Here is a 21,689-nt window from a genome sequence, read left to right on the forward strand (position 1 = left end):
TTTTTACATATATGAAATATTTCACAGTGCAAAGAAAAATATGAAACATAGCTTACCCGTATTCCCAACATACTGCTTTAATTAATGTTAACTTTTGCTGCCCTTACACTTTAGATTTTTAAAATTGCAGCTTTTATGAAATAATTTTGTTTATAAAAGGATTATGCCCTCATGAAAAATACCTTCAGCCGGGAGACTAGTCCCCAAAGTTTTGGGACTCAGATCCTTTCAGCAAGAAGAAACTCTTTGAAAAACCTTGGGCATTCTGCATGGCTGCTCACAACCGTCCAGTGAAAGAAGAGGCCTCCTCTTTTCTCAGCTTTACTTGTTTCTTTGAGACAGAGTCTTGCTGTGTCGCCCAGGCTTGAGTGCAATGGCATGATCATAGCTCACTGCAGCCTCAACTTCCTGGGCTCAAGTGATCCTCTTAACCTCAGCCTCCCAAGTAGCTGGAATTACAGGAATGCACCATCATGCCCAGCTAACTTTAAAATTTTTTGTAGAGACGGAGTCTCTCTTTGTTGCCCAGGCTGGTCTTGAACTCCTAGGCTCAAGTGATTCTCTCTCCTCAGCCTTGCAAAGTGTTGGGATTACAGGCGTGAGCCACTGTGCTTGGCCTCAGTTTTACTTCCTTATATTTCTCTTTCCAATTTAAATTTAGTTTATTATGTATGTATTTATCCTTTTAGAAACAGGGTCTTGTTCTGTCACCTAGGCTGGAGTGCAGTGGTGTGATCATAGCTCACTGCAGCCTTCACCGCCTGGGCTTAAGCGATCCTCCTGCCTTAGCCTCCTGAGTAGCTAGGACCACAGTCATGTGCCACCATACGTGGCCCTTACATTTATCTTGACTGAAAAAGAAAAACTTATTTGTGAAATTGCCTGTTTCCCTGGCTTCCGTAGGTGGGTGGAGAGCAGGCACTGTCCCTCCTGGGGCTGCGGTCCCAGGCTTTCTGAACATGCACCAGGAAGGTGCCCGGGAGAGCGCTGTGAGCCGGAGGCTCCTTCCTGGGGCTGGTTGGAATCCACAGTACTGGGGCTCAGATTACATATGTGACCCTCTGTTCTTTCTCAGCTTTCCTGAAATAGAGATCACATAGAAGTTGGCTTCCAGGGGAGGAGGAAAGGATAGTGGTAGTTACGAGTCTGGGCAAGAGCCAGGTGCAGCACCAGAGAGCCGGGAGGCCCCCTGAGAACGGTCACAACCTCCAGGGAGGAACACGTCACGCGCCATTCTCCGGAAGAGGATCCTTCCTTCCTGTAGGAAACCTGCTTGTAAAGTGTTGAGTTTAGACAACAGAAAGATCACATCAGTATCCCCTTAGAAAGGGTTCCACTAAATATCAGTGCTCATTCACCATTCTTCCTTTTTTCTTTTTTTTTTTTTTTGAGACGGAGTCTTGCTCTGTCGCCCGGGCTGGAGTGCTGTGGCCGGATCTCAGCTCACTGCAAGCTCCGCCTCCCGGGTTTACGCCATTCTCCTGCCTCAGCCTCCCGAGTAGCTGGGACTACAGGCGCCCACCACCTCGCCCGGCTAGTTTTTTGTATTTTTAGTAGAGACGGGGTTTCACCATGTTAGCCAGGATGGTCTTGATCTCCTGACCTCGTGATTCGCCCTTCTCGGCCTCCCAAAGTGCTGGGATTACAGGCTTGAGCCACCGCGCCCGGCCTCATTCTTCCTTTTTTCTACTTATGAAGCTAGCACGTGCTCTCGTGGAGAACTGTGACCTCACAGAAACACATAAGCTAGAGAGGGGAGCCCTGCCCGGCCCACGTCCGCTCCCTCCCTGGCAGCTGAGCCATCCATGTGTGGCGTATTCCTCTGGGAAGATCTTGAGTACACAGAGTCCCCAGAATCCAGCTTCGTTCTTCTTGAGCGCCGCAGGGCGTCTCACGTGGTGCTTTCCAGGATCTCTTCTGACTCCTGCCCCGGGTTGCAGTTCAGAGCCTGGGGCCAGGCGGACCTGGTCCTGTGGCCTCCTGAAGGTCTTCCTGCCAGCCCCCAGGAATGTAACGGGACAGGTTTCCTCTGCTCCCTGCTCCTCAGGCCATCCCCCTGTGGGTGTCTTAGGAGACAGTTGTGTACCACTTGGTGGTGGTGGGGCCTCCCTGGCACAGCTGTCTCATGCGCTCTGGCTAAACTACGGGCCCACCAGGAATTTCCAGTCTAGTGCCTCAGGGTGTGCCCCAGGCTAGTCCGAGTCGGGGGTCTCTCCCCTGTTTAGGGTGCCGCCTTTGCTGGAGTGTTCTGTCTCGGAAGTGGGGTTTGAGTGCAGGGCTCAGGTGCGCGACGCAGAGGATAGGGCAGGAGGCCTGCTGGCATCCCGGGAAGGTGGCTCCCTCTTGTGGGCACGCAGGGCCATGCATCGTTGGTTTAGTTCCCTGTGTCCTTTACAGCCAGGCTCTCTTCATAGTGCCAACACACGCAATGTGTGATAACAATTAGTTCAAAAAAAAATGACAATTCAGGGCAGCTTTTTTGCAGTGAATATATAATAGAAGGACATATTTTTTTTCAAAGAAGCCCCTGTGCCCTACCACTTGTGGTGTACCACTGTCTTCCTACTCTTCGCGAAGGGCGTGGCAGGCGAAGAGGCTCCTGAATTTATCCTTGGGTTGCGCCATTAGGACTATTAGCAGCTGATCAAGAAGCTTCTGAAAACAATGGAGAGATGGATACGTTTTCTGTTAGCCATTAGAACACATTAACACGAGCATTGGCTTTTAGCTCTATTTGTCAGTACAAGACCCAAAATATTTCACTGTAGGTTCAAACCTTCAGTGGGGACAGGAAGCGTGTGTGTGGCGCAGAGGGAGGGACTTGTCAGACCCAGTGTCCTGGTTGTTACATTGTGTTTCTTTTTCTCTTTTTCTTTCTAAACCAGGTTGTCCTGGCTCGAGAACGGGCAACCTCCAGGGAATATGCGAGTGAGTATGGGCTGCAGGGAGCTGTGCGTCTGGGAGCAGGGCCAGCGACTCCGTGCAGGGCAGCCGGGGTGGCAGGGCCGGGGTGGCAGGGCCGGGGTTTCTGTACTGATTTCAGAATACAGGATACTGTTGGCTTTAGAGACCACCAGGCTTGTATGTACAATGTTTGAAAGACTTTAATTTGACCAGTTACCTTTGTGAGTCACGTCTTTAGTGTTTTTTGTTGTTTCTGATAGTAACTCACTTCTCTCTCACCTGAAGTTAAAATTCTGGAGAAACGACATATCATAAAAGAGAACAAAGTCCCGTATGTAACCAGAGAGCGGGATGTCATGTCGCGCCTGGATCACCCCTTCTTTGTTAAGCTTTACTTCACGTTTCAGGACGACGAGAAGCTGTGTATCCTTTGCGTGGTTGGTGCCCTCTGAAGCCACACCAGTCACCCCTCTCTTGGAATCAGACCCTGTGTGTTCCCACGAGCAGGCCCCACTCCCTGCCGAGTGGGATCCCTCAGGCCACTGACATTCGGGGAGACAGCCGAGGCAGCGCCAGGGTGTGGCTGTGAGTCTGCACAGGACGTTACCTCCCGGAGAAGCCGTTGATGTGGCTCCGGCACAGTCCCCTCTGCTGCGGCTTGATTGGTCGGTGTCCCTTGCTCCCCTAGAGCACCATCTTTTGTGTTTTTAAACCTTGGCTCAGGAATCTGGGAGGCAAGGCCCGGTGGAAGTTGGGGTGGGCCCCACCTCTTCCCCATCCAGCTCACCCGTGGGCCTGCCAGTGGCTGGGCTGGCCACACTGCCCTCGCCCCCAGCAGGTGCAGTCTACATCTGCTCTTTTCCTCCCCTGCCACCCTCCAAGCTGGCCCAAGTGTCGTGGCCTCCGCATCCTGCCTGGAGAGGGGCCTGAGTCCTCCCACCTGTCCTCCCCATCTCCATCTCTCCCGAGCACCCGGCTCTTCTGTGTTAGAGTTTTGTTCTGGCCTGCTCCCACTCTTAGCACCATCCTGCAGCTCCTTCGGCTGCCGGCGGAGTGTGTGTGCTCTCTTTGGAGGCGCTTGCCAAGTGCAGGTTGATGGGTGATGGGGATGTGCTGGTATGCCGGGGACGTCTCTGCCCTTGAGAAGCTTTGATGTTGGTGGAGGAGCTGGATTTGCACAGACTGTCCGTGTCAGAGGCTTCCTGGCAGCAAGATGTGCTGCCAAGAGTCTTAGGGCTGGCGGCAGCGTGGGGCTCTTTAAACTCCTGGGCAGGAGTGGGTGGGGGTGGGGGCATGAAAGGCTGTGGTGGGCTGGGCCCCTGAGCCGTGGCAGCCTGGCACTGACTCTGGACTTCCTTCTGTTTGTGGTGGGGAATGTGGGGTTTGCTCTGGCTGCTCCCAGTCCAGGCGGGAGAACAGGCAGGAGAGCAGGAGCGGGGGCAGTGGTCGAGGTGTTTTGAACAGACTGGTCAAGAGAATGGAGTCAGGGGCAGCTCCCGGCAGGTGGCCCTCAAACCTAGTGCACAGCGATGTCTGCTGTTGAGCTGGGAGAGACCGGGAAGGGTGCTGGGCTGGCATGTCATGCGTCCACTGGTGCCGCCGTTCAGGTCTGAGTGGACGCTTAGGTGCTGCCAGCAGAACTCCAGGAGGAGTCAGGGCCATGAGGACTTTCACAGTGAGCTGGCAGGCTGCCCAGAGGATGGCTCCTCTGTGAGTGGAGCCTGGGTTCCCCCAGTGCAGGGTGAACATGAGGAGGGGCCCACCGAGGGGAGGAGATTGTGACGGGGTGTTGCTCCTGAGTTCGAATGATGGAGACCCAGAGGCCACAGGATCAAACGGTTTCTGATGGAGGGTGCTGGCTGCCCACCCAGGGGCTTTGAAGCGGTCAGGTGCACACAGCCTGACCCGTGGATCTGCCCTGTACCAGTTGTTGATGATGGGTAGGCAGTTTCTTGGGGGGACCGTTCAAGGAAGGGTAAGAGGTGAGGAAATGGAGACGATGCAAGGTGCTTCCCTGGGATTTTGCCTAGAGAGGAGCAGGGCAGTGGCTGAGCAGCTGCCGGGCACGTGGCCCGGGGCGGGCTTTGCTGTTGGTTTGTGGAAGGTTTTAGAGAATGCTGGCCTCCAGACAGGCCTGCTGTCCTCCAATGTCATCCCTGTTCCTGCCTCTGTCCCCCGCCCTCAGTGACTTCTTCACGTTATGTTCTGTCTCTCACCTTCACAGCTACCCCAGCCCCTCTTGTGGTGCCCCCAGGCCCTGCATGTCTCTGCCCCCGTTTGAGCCATGGGAGTCCCTCTGGGCTTCCCGCAGAGCCCTCGGACCACGGCTGCTTGTTCGTTTTGAGGCTGCAACAGAATTGCACACGCTTGACCTCTCCCATCCTCTCCGCCCAGGGGCTCAGAGTCCAGAGGAGAGCGAATCTTGCTGACTGATTTCCAATTGGGATTGGCCATAGCAGTGCAGGTAGTAGGAAGTCCAGGTCTTTGTCCAGTGGTCCATGCTGCCCTTCATCATTAAGTCAAATTCCAAAGCCCCGGGAGGTCGTTAAGGTTCACTCACCGCTGAAAGGAACGAGACCCAGGGACTTCGGCCCCACCAGGCATCCTCGGTGTGGGTTGTACTTAGAGATGGGCCTGTACAGGCGCCACTTTGGGCAGCCTCGGTTGCGAGTCCCTTCCCTTCTGGGGTTCTCCTCATTGCCCTGAAGCTTCAGGTTCATCCTTGGTGGGAGACGATGGTACCCTGGCAAACAGAAGCCAGAACTGAGCCGGCAGGCCAGCCTGCCTCTGAGCACGAGCCCCACTTCCTGGCCTCGAGAGCCACTGCTCAGGGCAAGCAAGGACTTGGGTCCCCGTGTCCCGGGCTGCGAGTAAGGTCAAGTGTCTGGAGGTTTCCGGTAATGGGGATAGACGTTTGCCGCTCCAGGGGAATCTGTATATGGGGTGCATTTGTTGTCGGCCTTAAGTCCTCTTGGAAAAGGAGGCTACAGATGGGGCCATCACAGAGCAGTGGTACCCAGAGGAGGGGGCCTCCCAGACACACGTAATGAATGTAGAAGTTCACGAAACGGCTTTTCTCTTACAAAGTGTGTCACTTGGCCAGGCGCGGTGCCTCACGCCTATAATCCCAGCACTTTGGGAGGCCGAGGCGGGCAGATCACAAGGTTAAGAGATGGAGACTATCCTGGCTAACATGGTGAAACCCCGTCTCTACTAAAAATACAAAAATTAACTGGGCATAGTGGCACGTGCTTGTAGTCCCTGCTACTCGAGAGGCTGAGGCAGAAGAATCGCTTGAATCCGGGAGGCGGAGGTTGCAGTGAGCCGAGGTAGCACCACTGCACTCCAGCCTGGTGATAGAGTGAGACTGCATCTTAAAAAACACCAAAACATAATGTGTCACTTTAACCATGGAAGGAGCCTGCAAGGAAGGGGCGGTGCCACGCATGGATGCCCTGTCTCAGGTCAGGGGCTGCCGCGCTCTCCGACCCCGCTCCCCCGGCCCCCAGGATCTCTGTGCATTGAAGCCTGCACGTGAGTTGTATGTGCTTTTTAGTCAGGGCTGTAGGCCCTGTCTCCAGCGGTTCGCTTTCACTGAGGCCATAGACACCGCCAGGGGCCAGAGGGGCAGTCAGGGCTGAGAGGCTCTGTTCCCGTTTTTCCTTGAGACGGTGTAATGGTGTTCTTGATGGGAAACCTCTCATCAATGCTGGTTCCTCATCTTGGAGCTGGGGCCTGGGGTGCCCGTCAGATCCAGGGACATGACTTTCTTGGGCCACAGGTACTTTCAGTTTGCATTTAATTAAAACCAATTCTTATCAGTCTTTTAAGGCTAGTTTTCAAGAAATGACTTTTACAAAATAAATACGTTAGCCAGGCGTGGTAGCGCCTACCTATATTCCCAGCCACTTAGGTTGGTTAAGGAGGGAGGATCGCTTGAGCCAGGGAGATTGAGGCTGCGGTGAGCTATGATTGTGCCCCTGCACTCCAGCCTGGGCAGCAGAGTAAACCTGTTCCAAAACAAAACAAAACAAAAGATTTTTACACTTCCTTAACCGCACAATATTCAGATTTCGGCCTTAGTTATGCCAAAAACGGAGAACTACTTAAATATATTCGCAAAATCGGTTCATTCGATGAGACCTGTACTCGATTTTACACGGCTGAGATTGTGTCTGCTTTAGAGTACTTGCACGGCAAGGGCATCATTCACAGGTAACGTCGGGGGTGGCTGGGTGGGGTTTGCAGGATGTCAGTTTAATGATTAGGGCCAGTGACCATTTGGCTCACAGGCCACAGCTGATGCCCAGATGGTCCCCGCCCTTGAGGTCAGCCTGGTTGGAGTGCTCCCTGGATGGGTGTGACTGAGATGCCTGCCTGTGCCACAGCGGGAGCGCCAAGGCGAGGCCACACGTCCATGGAGCCCTGACATGGAGAAGCCGTCCTGCAAATGCCACATCAGATGATTTCGTGTCTTTCCCGGCGAGCTAATGATTCTTTTCACCATCTTGACTGATGCGTTTTGTCTTTTTCTGTGGTACCTTCTGTGTGTACTTCTTTCTGGTCTGATTTTCCATGACTTTCTGATAAAGTCATCTCAGGAGTGTGCATAGCTGTCATTTTGTGTGTTAAAAATGATAGATTATACTTCATTAAAAAGCTAATTAGAATGACATGGAGATGTGAGGCGGTAAATCCCTACTGTGTACAGTCAAAACTTGTTGCTTGTGAGCTTTCGGCCTGTATCCCCTGGTTGTCAGCCTGTAAGGATCATAAGCATTCATTCGTTCATTTTGTTTTCAGCAAAATTTAGAGTACATAATAATGTTGCTGTTTCACGTATTTCTTCTCAAATGTGAAAATCTACTTTTACAGGGACCTTAAACCGGAAAACATTTTGTTAAATGAAGATATGCACATCCAGATCACAGACTTTTGGAACAGCAAAGGTCTTATCCCCAGAGAGCAAACAAGGTGTGTGAGTTTTATTTCTAGCAGAGCCTGGCTCTGTGCTTGAGATGGAAAGCGACTTCTGAGGAGTGTGTTGCATTGTGTCATCTTCGTTAACGACAGAGGTGGGGATACCTTGGCTGTCCTCAAAGCGATCTTGAACTTTCTCTGTGCAAGACCCTGCCTTGCCAGCAGGTCTTCCTGCGGGGTCCCCAGGCGGTGTGTGCTGGTGTAGAGGGGGAGGGTACTGGTTCTCCTCAGCATCTGCTCTGGTTCATCCTCCCTACTCGTCTTCTGGACAATGCGGGGAGCCACATTCGTACCCAGTCACCCGCCTGCAGGACGGGGAGCCGGTGTGGTCAGCCCCTGGCTCCTCCTGGCTGTATCACAGGTAGGATCTGGGGGCGCACATCCCTGTACCTCAGTGCCCTCGCTCCATTACCTGTCCGTCTGTCTCCCTGCTGGCCACGTGCATGTTTGTCACCACGAAGCCCCAGTCCTGTTCCCAAGGGTAGTTTCTAGCCTTGGACCATGTTGTGACAGCTCCACTGGAGATGTTGCTGAAAGTCCACTTGGGCCAGAGAAGTGGCCTAGGTTGTCTGAGCCAGCTGGGGCGTCTCAATGCCCTTCAGGTGCTTATTGGGTAGAAGTCCTAAACTCTGGAGGTGTAAAGAAAGACAGCTGAAATTCTGAAGGCTGCTCCGGAGTGCTGGGTAGGGAGAAGATAAAGCCTTGGGGTGAGGTTTGGGGAAGCTGAAGGCTGTCGTGTGCATTATAAAGACCTTGAAGATGAACCTTGGGTGATTGCTGGGGTCTGTCTGGGTCAAGAGGCTGGGTCCAGGGGCCTCCAAGTGGTGCTTGGGCCTCTGCCTGGGCTTGGGGTGCCCGTCAGAGAAAGGCCCCCATAGAGAGCTCTAGGGGGGTCAAAGGTGCTGGAGACCGGTTTGGAGGGACGTGAGTGCAGGTTTGTTGGTGGAAGAAAGATTCAGATAGAAGTGACCGTGTTGTAGCTGCTCTCGTGTGGAAAAGGGGAACCGTGAGCACGGAGTGGTGGTGGTTCTGGCCTCATCTCCACAGACGGCGAGCTGGCCCCCGGTAGCTGGAGGAGAGCACAGCTGGGTGGAGAGCAGGCCCTTTAGCAAGGCAGGCACTCCGGACTCAGCTCGGCGTTTCTGTTTCTTAGGAATTGGCCCTGTACTCTGTGTGCTGGGAGGTACCCAGCTGGTGCCTGTGGGGCCTCTCTTGGCACCTTGAGGTAGTTGCTCGTTTCCTCCACTGGGCCGTATCTTTCCCTTCTGGGTGTTTCCAGCCCTGTGTTTTCACACTCAGGGCTCTGGTTAAGATTCTATCAGGTGGTGCTTTCATCTCTGCACAGTCATGGAGGCCCTAAGACGCTGTCTTGGATTTGGGAACTTCTCTGAGAATCCTCAAACATCACCCTGGCTGTGCATGGGGACTCACACCTGTAATCCTAGGGCTTTGGGAGGCTGAGGCAGGAGGATCGTTTGAGGCCAGGAATTTGAGACCAGCCACTGGGCAACATGGTGAGACTCCATATCTACAAAAAAACCAAAAATCATCCTGGCGTGATGGCACACACTTGTAGTCCCAGCTACTCGAGAGGCTGAAATGGGAGACTGATGGTGTAGTGAACTAGGATGATCCCACTGCACTCCAGCCTGGGTAACAGAATGATCAACTGTGTTGAAAAATAGTAGTAATAGGCCGGGCGCAGTGGCTCAAGCCTGTAATCCCAGCACTTTGGGAGGCCGAGACGGGCGGATCACGAGGTCAGGAGATTAAGACCATCCTGTCTAACATGGTGAAACCCCGTCTCTACTAAAAAAAATACAAAAAAAACTAGCCGGGCGAATGGCGGGCGCCTGTAGTCCCAGCTACTCAGGAAGCTGAGGCAGGAAAATGGCGTGAACCCAGGAGGCGGAGCTTGCAGTGAGCTGAGATCGGGCCACTGCACTCCAGCCTGGGCGACAGAGCAAGACTCCATCTCAAAAAAAAAAAAAATAGTAGTAATAGATAAAAAATTTAAAAAGCCTGTAATCCCAGCACTTTGGGAGTCCACGGCGGGCGGATCACGAGGTCAGGAGATGGTGACCATCCTGGCTAACACGATGAAACCCCGTCTCTACTGAAATTATAAAAAATTAGCCGGACGTGGTGTTGCGTGCCTTTAGTCTTAGCTACTCAGGAGGCTGAGACTGGATACTCGCTTGAACCCGGGAGGCAGAGATTGCGGTGAGCCACGATCGCACCACTGCACTCCAGCCTGGGCAACAGAGTGAGCTCCGTCTCATAAATCAATAAATACGTAAATTAAAAAATCACCCTTTTGGGGTTAAGATTGAAACTAGCCATCAAGCCAGAACCTCTTGTTTTCTAAGGTGGCTTAGTTCTGTTGCCCTCCGCTGCCTTTTGTAGCCCACCTGTTCCCCTCCCCGTCCAGTGGCATGCAAGAATGCGCACCTCCCGCCCAAAGCTGCGCAAACAGGGAAGTCTTCCTGGCGTTTCAGACATGCTCTGAAACCTTGATGTGTTTGACTCATTCCTGTTAAATAGTAACCGTTTTACTGACTGGTAATCCTATTTCTATGTACACAGTGTAACCTCATATCCTGCAGTGTTGTCTGTGACAAAGTTGAACCAAACAGGAACTTCAGTCTCCAAGCTTTCTTAGGATCTGTCAGTGTCTTGCTGTTCTTGTGCTGACTTCCTGCCCAGAGATGAGCCCACAACATTCCGTGGGGGCAGGAGAGCTGCAGGCTGGCTCTGCCCCCAGTCAGCCCCGGGAACCACTCTCTGGGCTGTGCCCGCAGTCAGCCTCAGGAACCATCTCCCTGGGCTCTGCTCTGGGCAGTTTTCCCTTCATGTGGATTTTCTTTTTTTTTTCCCTCCTCCCTTATTCCAAGGCTTTATTTATTCATAATTTCAACGTTTATTTTAGACTCAGAGGATCCATGTGCAGGTTTGTTACGTGGGTAGATATTCTTTCGAATCTGGTATTTGGCACAGGGATAGTCTTGTTGCCCTGTCGCCGCTTAAAGAAATAGGCATTTAAGTGCGCTGATGAAATAGTGAAATAGCCTGGGCCCAGTGGCTCACGCCTGTAATCCCAACACTTGGGGAGGCCGAGGCAGGTCGATCGTTTGCGCCCAGGAGTTTGAGACCAGCTTGGGGAACACAGCAAAATAATGTAGCGATCTTATGTGTCTTTACATAAGATAAAAGCAGAAATTAGCTGGGCATGGTAGTGCATGCCTGTAGTCCCAGCTCCTCAGGAGGCTGACGTGGGAGGATCACCTGAGCCTGGGATATTGAGGCTGTAGTGAGCCATGATCCTGCCACTGCACTCCAGCCTGGGCAACAGAACAAGAGCCTGTCTCTGGAAAAAAAGAAGAAATCGTGAAGTAAACCTTTGCTTTTTGGTAGCAGGAGGCTAAAAATCTTTACATCATTGTAAACCAGGGCCAGTTGCTTGTGTGTATAGAAGATGTGGTGGTTCTTTTCCTCCTCTTTGAGGAAAAGGAGAAAACTATAATTTCTGTGGAGGATTAATTTTGGTAACTTATTTTCTGTTTGAGGTAGTTCAGTATCTTGGAATTGATTCCTGCGTTGGCTTCTTTTGTGCAGAGATGGCTTCCCCAAAACATGTTCAAATCTAGAATAAAAGTGTTGATGGGAGCAAGGCGTACCCAGGTTCCTTACCTGTGCAGCAGCTGTGCCACGCCCTCCTCCTAGAGGGAGGCAGGTTTTCTCATGGTCCCTGTGGGGTGGGGTGGCCCCATATCTGCAGGGGGAGGTGGTGGGAGATGGAGCAGGGCAGTAGTGTGGGCTTGGGAGATTGAGGAGGACCTCCTGGCAGAGAGGACTTCTGCCTCCTCTCCTTGTACAGGAGCCTGTGAATGCATCCTGGTGAGGGTGGCTGACTCAGAGGAAGCTTCCCACCTGGGGTGTCTCTGGCCTGTGCCCTCTTTGCAAGGACGTTGGGGAGCTGGGGGTGTCCTCAGAGCTTCAGACTTGGAGTGGGGTTTGGACACCTGTGTTCTGACCTGTGCAGGCCTTTCTGGTATGCAGCCAGGTGTAGAGGCGCCACTCACCAAACAGGAAGGAGAGGAAGGCCAGCAGGTGTGGGCGGGGCTGGCTGGAGAGGGTGGACGCTGTGGGCTTCAGGTGTGGGCGGGGCTGGCTGGAGAGGGTGGGCGCTGTGGGCTTCAGTCACTCCTCTGTCCCCATCTGTGCATGGCCATCGTCCAGACCCTCAGACTAGCTGCCATTGTGCTTCCCACTATGCTGTGGACTCTAGACGCTCTCCTGAGGGCCACAGCGGCCTTGAGCTTGCCGCCATTCTAGCTTAGGCTGGATCACCCGTCCCCGGCACAGAGAGGAGCTGCCTTCAAAATGGATTTTCCTGTATGACGGAAAGTGGAATTTGCACAGTGAAAGAGAGTGTCCCCATTCTCCCATCTCCAAGAGCAGCTCTTCCCATCTTCACATGGTTTATTTTGGTCTTTTCCAGATGGGCATTCATTTAGGATTGGCTGTGACGCATGGGGCTGGGGAATGTGTTTATTTGTTTAAAACAGAATTACTGCTTATTGTGAAAAATTCACTCAGTACTAGTGACCTGATGCCCGGCATGCTCAATTGGTTTTCCCTGTGAAAATTCCAGTATGTATCGCTGAGATACAAATCTTTTAAAAAACATAACCGCAATACCATACTGTTTGATACATAAAAATTAACAGTTATTGCTTAATATCTCAAAGTGTGCAGTTATATTTCCAGTGCATTTGCATCTGTGTGGCGTTGTTGACCATGGTCCTCTCTCCTGGCCTCTACATCACATTCAGAGTTGATTCTCCCTTCCCTGTTCAGAGACTGGTGTTGGGTGTTCTTTATTAGGCAACTCTCCGTGACAGCAGCAGCATTTATGGGCATCCTTGGCCTAAATTCATTAACTCAGTGCAGAGAGTGCAGAAAGGTTACAGCCTAATATATTCATGAGATGGAATTCATTAAAGAGAAATTTCTCCTCTTGGCTGGGTGCAGTGGCTCACTGCTGTAATCTCAACACTTTGGGAGGCTGAGGCTGGCAGATCATGAGGTCAGGAGATTGAGACCATCCTGGCTAACACGGTGAAACCCCGTCTCTACTATCTACTAAAAATACAAAAAATTAGCCGGGCATAGTGGCGGGCGCCTGTAGTCCCAGCTACTCGGGAGGCTGAGGCAGGAGAATGGCTTGAACCCGGGAGGCGGAGCTTGCAGTGAGCCAAGATCACAATGCTACTGCACTCCATCCAGCCTGGGCAACAGAGCGAGACTCTGTCTCAAAAGAGAAAAAAAAAAAAAAAAAACAAAGAGAAACTTCTTCCCAGCAACTGTTGGGTTAACTCGTGGTATCGTTTGTAAAGGAAAAGTAGGATAAATGCTTCTTTCCCCCTTTGATGCCAGTTTTGAAAACCACAAATTGATTCACCATTATCTTCCAATGATGATTGATTCATTAAAAAGTTACTACCCTTCCTCACACCATACACAAAAGCTCACTCCAGGGCTGGGCGCGATGGCTCACACCTGTAATCTCAGCATTTTGGGAAGCTGAGGCGAGTGGATCACCTGAGGTCGGGAATTGGAGACCAGCCTGGCCAACATGATGAAACCCTGTCTCTACTAAAAATACAAAATTTACGGCTGGGCACGGTGGCTCACGCCTGTAATCCCAGCACTTTGGAAGGCCGAGGCAGGCGGATCACCTGAGATCAGGAGTTCGAGACCCGTCTGACCAATGTGGTGAAACCCCGTCTCTACTGAAAATACAAAATTAGCTAGGTGTGGTGGTGCATGCATAATCCCAGCTTCTCAGGAGGCTGAGGCAGGAGAATCACTTGAACCTGGGAGGTGGAGGTTGCAGTGAGCTGAGATCCACATTATTGCACTCCAGCCTTGGCAACAAGAGCGAAACTCCATCTCAAAAAAAAGAAAGCCAGGTGTGGTAGCGGACTCCTGTAATCCCAGCTACTTGGGAGGCTGAGGAAGGAGAATTGCTTGAACTTGGGAGGCGGAGGTTGCAGTGAGCCGAGATCACGACACTGTGCTGCAGCCTGGGCAACAGAGCAAAACTCCGTCCCCCAGCCTCCCATCTCCCCCAGTCACCAAAAAAAAAAAAGTTCACTCCAGGCCGGGCACGATGGCTCACGCCTGTAATCTCAGCACTTTGGGAAGCTGAAGCAGGCAGATGACTTGAGGTCAGGAGTTCGCGACCAGCTGCCCATCTCTACTAAAAATACAAAAGTTAGCCAGGCATGGTGATGTGCGGCTGTAATCGCAGCTACTTGGAGTGGGGGCTGAGGCAGGAGACTTACTTGCCCCTGGGAGACGGAGGTTGCAGTGAGGCGAGATTGCACTACTGCGTTCCAGCCTGGGCGGTGGAGTGAGACTCCATCTCAAAAAAAAAGTTCACTCTGAATGCATTAGAGGTCTAAATGTAAGGGCAATAACTATGACACTCTTAGAGGAAAGTATAGGATTAAATGTGACAATTGGGTTAGGCAATGTTTTCTTAGATACACTGCCAAAAGCATAAGCAACCAAAGAAAAGAATGAGTTAGATTTATGTCAAGTTTTTTTTGAGACGGAGTCTTGCTCTATCCCCCATGCTGGAGTGCAGTGGCTCAATCTCGGCTCACTGCAAGCTCTGCCTCCCGGTTTCACCCCATTCTCCTGCCTTAGGCTTCTGAGTAGTCGGGACTACAGGCGGCCCCGACCACGCCCGTCAAATTTTTTTTATTTTTAGTAGAGACAGGGTTTCACCGTGTTAGCCAGGATGGTCTCCTGACCTCGTGATCCACCCGCCTCAGCCTCCCAAAGTGCTGGGATTACGGGCGTGAGCCACCGTGCCCGGCTATATCAAGTTGAAGCACTTTTGTGCTTCAAGGGATATCACGAAAGTGAACAGACCCACCAAATAGGAGACACCATCTGCTAATCGTGTGTCTGATAAGGGACTTGTATCCAGAATGTAAAGAACTCAGAGGGAGAAAAAGAAAATAAAGCACGGAACAAAGGGTATGACTAGACATTTTTCCAAAGAAGAGATATACGAATGGCCCGTAAGCACATGCAAAGTTACTCAACATCATTAGTCGTTAGGAAAATGCAAATCAAAACCACAGGGTGATACTACTTCACATCCACTAGGATGGCTGTGATCAGAAGACAGATAATAACAAATGTTATCAAGGATTAGGGGGATTGGAACCCACATATGCCATGGGTGGGAATGTCAGAGAGTACAGCTACTTTGGAAAACAGGCTGGCAGCTCCTCAAAAGGAAACAGAATTACCATATGACCCTGCAATTCCACTCCTAGGTGTGAACCTGAAAGAAATGAAAACACACATTCTGACAAAAACAGGTGCTAGAATGCCCATAGCATTATTTACAGTAGCCAGAAGGTGGAAACTACGCCCATGTCATCAAATGAGTGGATAAGTGAGTGGCGTGTCCACACAACGAGGGAATCTTCTCCAAGCCGTAAGGAGGGATGAGGTACCCATGCACGCTGCCATGCAGATGGGTGTTGATAACACTGCCCGCAGTGAAAGCCTGCTGGGATCTGAGAAGGGATGGCATTGAGTCTGGAGATGAGCTTACAAGGCGTTACCATTGTTAATCCATGTTAAGTCTTCTGAGCCATCAACGTGGGATGTCTTTCTGTTTATTTAGATCTGTCTTTCAAAAACACTTTGTAGTTTTCAGAGTATGAGCTTTATGCTTCTTTTGTTATATTTATTCTTATTTATTTTTAATGTTACTCTAAATAGAGTTATTGGCTGGGCATGGTGGCTCACACCTGTAATCCCAGCACTTTGGGAGGCCAGGGTGGGTGGATCACCTGAGGTCAGGAGTTGGAGACCAGTTGAGGCTGGAGGATCGCTTGAACCTGGGAGGCGGAGGTTGCAGTAAGCTGACATCACACCACTGCACTCCAGCCTGGGCAACAGAGTGAGACTTTGTCTCAGGGAAAAAAAAAAAATAGAGTTCTGAATTTTCTTTCCTTTTTTTCTTTTTTGGTGAGATGGAGTCTCGGTCTCTCGCCCAGGCTGGAATGCAGTGATGCAATCTCGCCTCACTGCAAGCTCTGCCTCCCAGGTTCATACCATTCTCTTGCCTCAGCCTCCTGAGTAGCTGGGACTACAGGTGCCCGCTACGACACCCGGCTAATTTTTTTGTATTTTTAGTAGAGACGGGCTTTCACCACGTTAGCCAGGATGGTCTCGATCTCCTGACCTTGTGATCCGCCGTCCTCGGCCTCCCAAAGTGCTGGGATTACAGGCGGGAGCCACCGCGCCTGGCCTTCTTTTTTTCTTTTCTTTTCTTTTTTTGTTGAGACAGAGTTTCGCTCTTGTTGCCCAGGCTGGAGTGCGGTGGCACGATCTCAGCTCACCACAACGTCTGCCTCCCAGATTCAAGCGATTCTCCTGCCTCAGCCTCCCAAGTAGATGGGATTACAGGCGCACACCACCATGACCAGCTACGTTTTTGTATTTTTAGTAGAAATGGGGTTTCACCATGTTTATGGATAAGATGGTCTTGAACTCCTGACGGCAGGTGATCCGCCTGCCTCGGCCTCCCAGAGTGCTGGGATTGTGAATTTTATTTTTGGATTGCTCCTGGAAATTGTGTGGAAACGCAGTTCCTTTTTCCTGCCCTGCACCCTGCTGAGCTCTCTTTAGTTGTCATAGCTTCTCAGTGGAGTCCTCAGGACTTTGTGCACACAGGATCCTGTCATCTGTGGTTCGAGCTCGTTTTACTTCTTCCCTTAAAACCTGGCTGCCTTTTCTCTTCTTCGCTAACTGCCCTGGCTGAGACCTCTAGTGCGGTGTTGGCTGGACCTGCTGAACAGGGCGCCCTGGTCTTAGGGAGAGCGTGCAGTGTTTGGCCATCGACCACGATGTTGGCCTTAGGCCGTGCGTGCCCTCTGTCAGACTCTGGGCCCACCCTTGTGTGCCTCGGCTATTCCGTATTTTTGTCCTATAGAGGTGGGGACTTTTTGTTACCTGCATTTTCTGCATCTGTCGAGATGGTCCTGTGGTTTCCTTAGTGCTTTATTCTAATGAGATGCAGTGCATTGCTTTTTGTATTTTGAACCAACCTTACACTGTGTCATACATCCTCTTGGTCATGGTGCCTAGTCCTTTTCAGATGTGGCCGCATTTGGTTTACTGGTGTTTCGTCCAAAAGGTAGTCACATTTTGTGGAGCGTTCTTCTGTGCTTCTTTGTGGGTTTATGGACAAGATGGCAGCCGGCACCCTTGGCTTTGAAGAGAGTGTGGGTGTCTCGTGAGCTCAGGATCACTTCTTCAGGACTTCCCTCCCCAGTGCCCCCTCCAAGTATGACTGGCAGATCTGGGGGACTATGGGTGGTCCATGGAGTTTCTTTGATGAGGGTGGGGACAACAACCCAGCGGAGACCTCACTGTCGGTAGTCCCGTGGCATGCGGGGGAGCAGCGGCCAGTGCAGGTCTCTGGGCCTGAGTTTCCAGCAGCTGGAGAGGCGTGAGCTTTGGCCAGTGTCTGAGCCTCCCGGGAGAAGTAACTAGGTGGTCTCTGAGGTTTCCTTACGCTCTATCTGGGGCTCTCAGCTTGGATGTCACAGATAGAAGTCAGGGGATCTGTGAGGCTGGATAGGAGGAAATTCCTAATTTTCACTAACCTTTCAGCAAAGCGTACCATTTCCTTCCATTATGAACATCAGCAACAAATGTCTGTCATCAGAAGTCACAGGTATTCTCATGTCATGCCGCAGGGGTCACATCACGGTAGTGACGCCATGCCACTTGTGCCGAGCACCGCTGCCGGGTTACTGCGGCGTGACCCGCTGCTGTGTCATGCCGGTCACATATTACTACATCACAGATCCATCACTCCAATAATTTGATACGTGTATTGAATTACAAGTGCTTTCTCCTATAGTCCTGTGTATTTTATGCGTTTGGAACATTATTCCAAGGGTAGCCATCTTCTCCACACTAGCGGCGCCGTTTGTCTCTAGATTAACTAAGGACAGAGGTCCTTTTCCAATGGGGTGACTTTGCATATGCCCAGAGGCTCAGAGTCCCAGCTTTAGGAAGGTGTGGCAGGGTGAGGGCGGGCCCTAAGGAAAGGAGAGGGTGGGAAGACCCTTGGGGAGCTCGGAGGAGCTGAGGGTGGAGAGGGCAGGGAGGGATTCCGGGAGATCCGAGCCCAGAGTCGGGTTGCAGGAAGCTGAGAACAGCAGCAGCGCTAGCAGCAACGAGGGCCCAGCAGTGCGGCAGCTCACTGTGTAGCGCTCGTCTGAGAGATGGGGCGAGTGTTGGTGCACAGACTTGCTCTGTGCACAGCGTTGCTGTTTAAAAACACATACGGCTCTGTGTGCTGCACGACAGCCTCAATCATTTAATTATGCATTATATACATCTCTCCATAGGAGAAAGACACATTTTTAGACTTTTTAATAACGGCATTTAAAAAAATACAAGTCACAAAAGCAACGCTCGATGATAGTAAAGAACAGAAACACTGAATAGGTAGGTGGAGCGAGTGGCATCCCGTCCCGCCAGCAGACGCAGCCCTCGTCACCGTGCCACACCGGACCCTGAAGGACAGATCTGGCATGGAGAGGGAACTGCAGGGTCAGGGAGGCAAACATCTTTGTGACTTCTGATGCTCGTTGGAAAATTGCCCCCAGAAGCGATGGCATTTTACAGCCCCACCCGTAGCGCTGCGTCTGTCCCCTCAGATCCCTGCCAGCGCTATGTATTTTTATTCTTTTTCCCCTTTGCCAATGTGATAGGCTGTCGTGTTCTGATTTGCATTTCTTTGATTCATTGCAGGGCTGAATGGCTTCGTTTGTTTTTGGCTCTTGGTTTGGTTTGCTTTCCTCTAGGCCGGCGGGGGCGGGTGCGTGTTTGCGGATGTCGTTGGTGTTCTTGGCAGGATCACTGAGGGTCCTGGCAGGATGCACATGCAGCCATGAAGTCTTTGTTTTTTGTTTATCTTTTGAGACAGGGTCTGGCTGTATTGCCTAGGCTAGAGCACAGTGGCGCAAAATTGTGGCTGACCGCACCCTGAGCTTCCTGGGCTCAAGCGATCCTCCTTTCTCAGCCTCCCAAGTAGCTGAGACTAGAGGTGCACCACCATGTCTGGCTAATTCTTGAAATTCTTTCTAGACACGGAGTCTCACTATGTTGTTCAGGCTGGTCTCAAACTCCTGGCCTCGAGCAGTCCTCCTGCCTTGGCCTCCCAAAGCAGTGGGACTGCAGGCGTGAGCCCCTGCACCTGGGCAGTCATGAAATCCGCAAAAAAGTCATTCACTGAAGGGAACGGGTCCCCGCAGCAGAGGCTGTGAGGTTCTCTCAGCCTGGCTGGAGGAGGACAGGTGGAAGGGACAACTGAGAACCGGCCCACGGGCAGGGCCGGTGTGGACAGCAGCTGCGTGGTGGTCCCGGGCCATCTCGTGCTGTGGCTCTGCTCTGTCACAGCTCCTCTGTAGAGGAAGGCCCTTGGGCTGGAGGCCTGAGTCTTGTTCCCTTTGTAGCGCCTCAGCTCCCAAGCTGTTTGTGATGGAAAGGAGGTTGTTTCTGGCCTGCAACTGTTTATTGTGTGCCTGGGCACGTTTGGATACCCCAGGTCCTGCAGTGAGGTCCTCCTGGTACTCAGGAGGCTGAGGCAGAGGCAGAGGGCCAGGACCATGTCCTCATGCCCTCCGTTGAGCGGGTGCCACTGGCAGAATGCGCTGGACGTTGGTGTGCAGCTCGCTCTCCAGGCGCGTGTCGGGTGGGAGCACCAGGGTGGAGGGTGCCAGTGTCCTGGTGTCAGGCAGGCGTCTTTGAGCAGGTGAGCCGTGAGCCAGCCCCGGTGTGGCCTGGACAAGTGTGGCTCCTGGAGGTGCATGGTCCGCCATGTGCGACACCCACCACGCAGCCCTTGATTGTCACAGATCGTGAGTCCGAGTGTGACCTTCTCTCTTCTCCGCAGCCAGGGCCAACTCATTCGTGGGAACAGCGCAGTACGTTTCTCCAGAGCTGCTCACGGAGAAGTCCGCCTGTAAGAGGTAAAAACCACTTTCATCTAAGCCGTAATTCCGTTTTCTTTAACATAGAAATTAATATTTGAGAGAGTGAATTTGGTGGCCTTTAAGTAGCTAAGCATACTTTGAAGGAAATCAGCACTTCACATTTCAAAGCGTATTTTTCGTGGCGTACACACACGTGATACGTTAATGTTGTGTTCTAAGCTTCCTGGGTTTGCTGATGCTTTCTGGTTGCAGATTTAATCGTTTGTTTTTTGTTTTTTGAGACGGAGTCTCGCTCTGTCTCCAGGCTGGAGTGCAGCGGCATCATCTCGGCTCGCTGCAACCTCCGCCTCCCGGGTTCAAGCGATTCTCCTGCCTCAGCCTCCCGAGTAGCTATAGGCACCCGCCACCATGTCCAGCTAACTTTTGTAGTTTTGGTAGAGATGGGGCTTCACCATGTGGGCCAGGATGGTCTGAGTCTCTTGACCTCGTGATCTGCCCGCCTCAGCCTTCCAAAGTGCTGGAATTACAGGCGTGAGCCACCATGCCCAGCCTCATCGTTTCTTTAGGAAAAACTATTCAGTGAGGAAAGCATGGCTGTCGGGTGCACGGAGCCCAGGCTTCCTTGGTGCTGCCCCCTGTCGGGGTGGATGGCAGGGAGCCTGGCCTTAGGGTTGCTCGGCCACAGGCCAGCTGCAGTGGGACAGGGTCCCGCAGAGCGCAGGGAGGCCCTGGAGGGTGCCGGTGTGGGAGGGAGGAGGCGTCCAGCAGGCATGAGGGTCTTTGAGAGAGACTGCAGGGCCGGTGCGGGTCCCGGGAGGGGAGAGTGGAGAAGCGCCAGCCAGGGAGCCACCAGCAGTGTCGGGGGAGGATGTCCAGGGAGCTGACGACAAGGGTTGGTGAGAAGTCTGAGGTGCTGTCTAGGGTGGCTGGGAGGTAGATGGCAGGCTGAGAGGCAGCATCAGAGTCTGGAGTTTCAAGTCTAGGGAGCAGTTGTGTGGAATCAGGGTGGGGCTGGGGTTCCTCCTGCGTCCGGCCAGTCAAGTGCCGCTGAGGGCTGGGGTCAGCTTCGGCTGCTGGTGCCCTGGTGAGTCGACACCGACAGGACCACAGGAGTCCCACGCTGCCAGTGTCCTCCTCCGCCAGGTTACAAGGGGCCACCTTCCTGGAGTGAAGTGAGCCACTCTGAGAGAATGAATGATTCTGGGGACGGCAGTTCTGGATGTCTGAGCTTGACAGCTTCAGGAAAAACTGTGGGAGGTGGGGCCATGGAACAAACGTGGTGGGTGGGTGGAAAGGTTCTGAGCACTCACTCAGCGTCTCCAGGCTTTTTTGGTTTTGTTCTTTTAACTTTTTTCAACCAGCAGATACTGCGTTCTCTTTTTATTATTATTCAGTTATTCTTTAAAATAGAGATGGGTTCTTGCTGTGTTGCCGAGTCTCGTCTTGAACTCCTGGGCTGAGGTGATCCTCCCATCTCAGCTTCCCAAAGTGCTGGGATTACAGGCGTGAGACATGGCGGCCGGCCGGATACTGAGTTCTTAGCATGGCCAGAGACTGCTTTAGGTCACAGCTTCCCAACTGGAGTGATTCTGCTCCCCTGGGAACACTTGGCCCTGTCTGGACAGTTTTAGTTGTCACAGCTGGGGCAGGGGTAGGGCTGGCACCCAGCGGGGGAGGGGAGGATGAGCTGCTCAGCATCCTGCGATGCAGAGGACAGGCCCTCCCACAGGTGGGGGCGCGATGTACCCGGCTTTCAAA

General features: G+C 52.3%; 2 long non-coding RNA genes across 7 annotated transcripts in view; both read left to right on the plus strand.

The window, feature by feature from the left end:
- Nucleotides 1-2,854: 2,854 nt before the first annotated feature.
- Nucleotides 2,855-21,689, plus strand: part of LOC111530684 — a 36,795-nt gene continuing 17,960 nt past the window's right edge. For 5 of the 6 annotated variants that reach the window (XR_003306775.2, XR_003306772.2, XR_003306774.2 and 2 more), the window contains exons 1-5: nucleotides 2,855-2,928; nucleotides 3,190-3,327; nucleotides 6,975-7,119; nucleotides 7,780-7,878; nucleotides 19,892-19,967. This is a non-coding gene — a long non-coding RNA (uncharacterized LOC111530684). The remainder of the gene's footprint in view (nucleotides 2,929-3,189; nucleotides 3,328-6,974; nucleotides 7,120-7,779; nucleotides 7,879-19,891; nucleotides 19,968-21,689) is intronic. The other variant, XR_003306771.2, reaches the window with a different exon arrangement.
- LOC113219776 lies at nucleotides 10,052-12,571 on the plus strand. The gene is made up of 2 exons (XR_003306779.1): nucleotides 10,052-12,039; nucleotides 12,085-12,571. It is a non-coding gene; the product is annotated as an uncharacterized LOC113219776 (long non-coding RNA).

This window comes from Piliocolobus tephrosceles, chromosome 17 (genome assembly GCF_002776525.5).
Source record: "Piliocolobus tephrosceles isolate RC106 chromosome 17, ASM277652v3, whole genome shotgun sequence".
NCBI lineage: Eukaryota > Metazoa > Chordata > Mammalia > Primates > Cercopithecidae > Piliocolobus > Piliocolobus tephrosceles.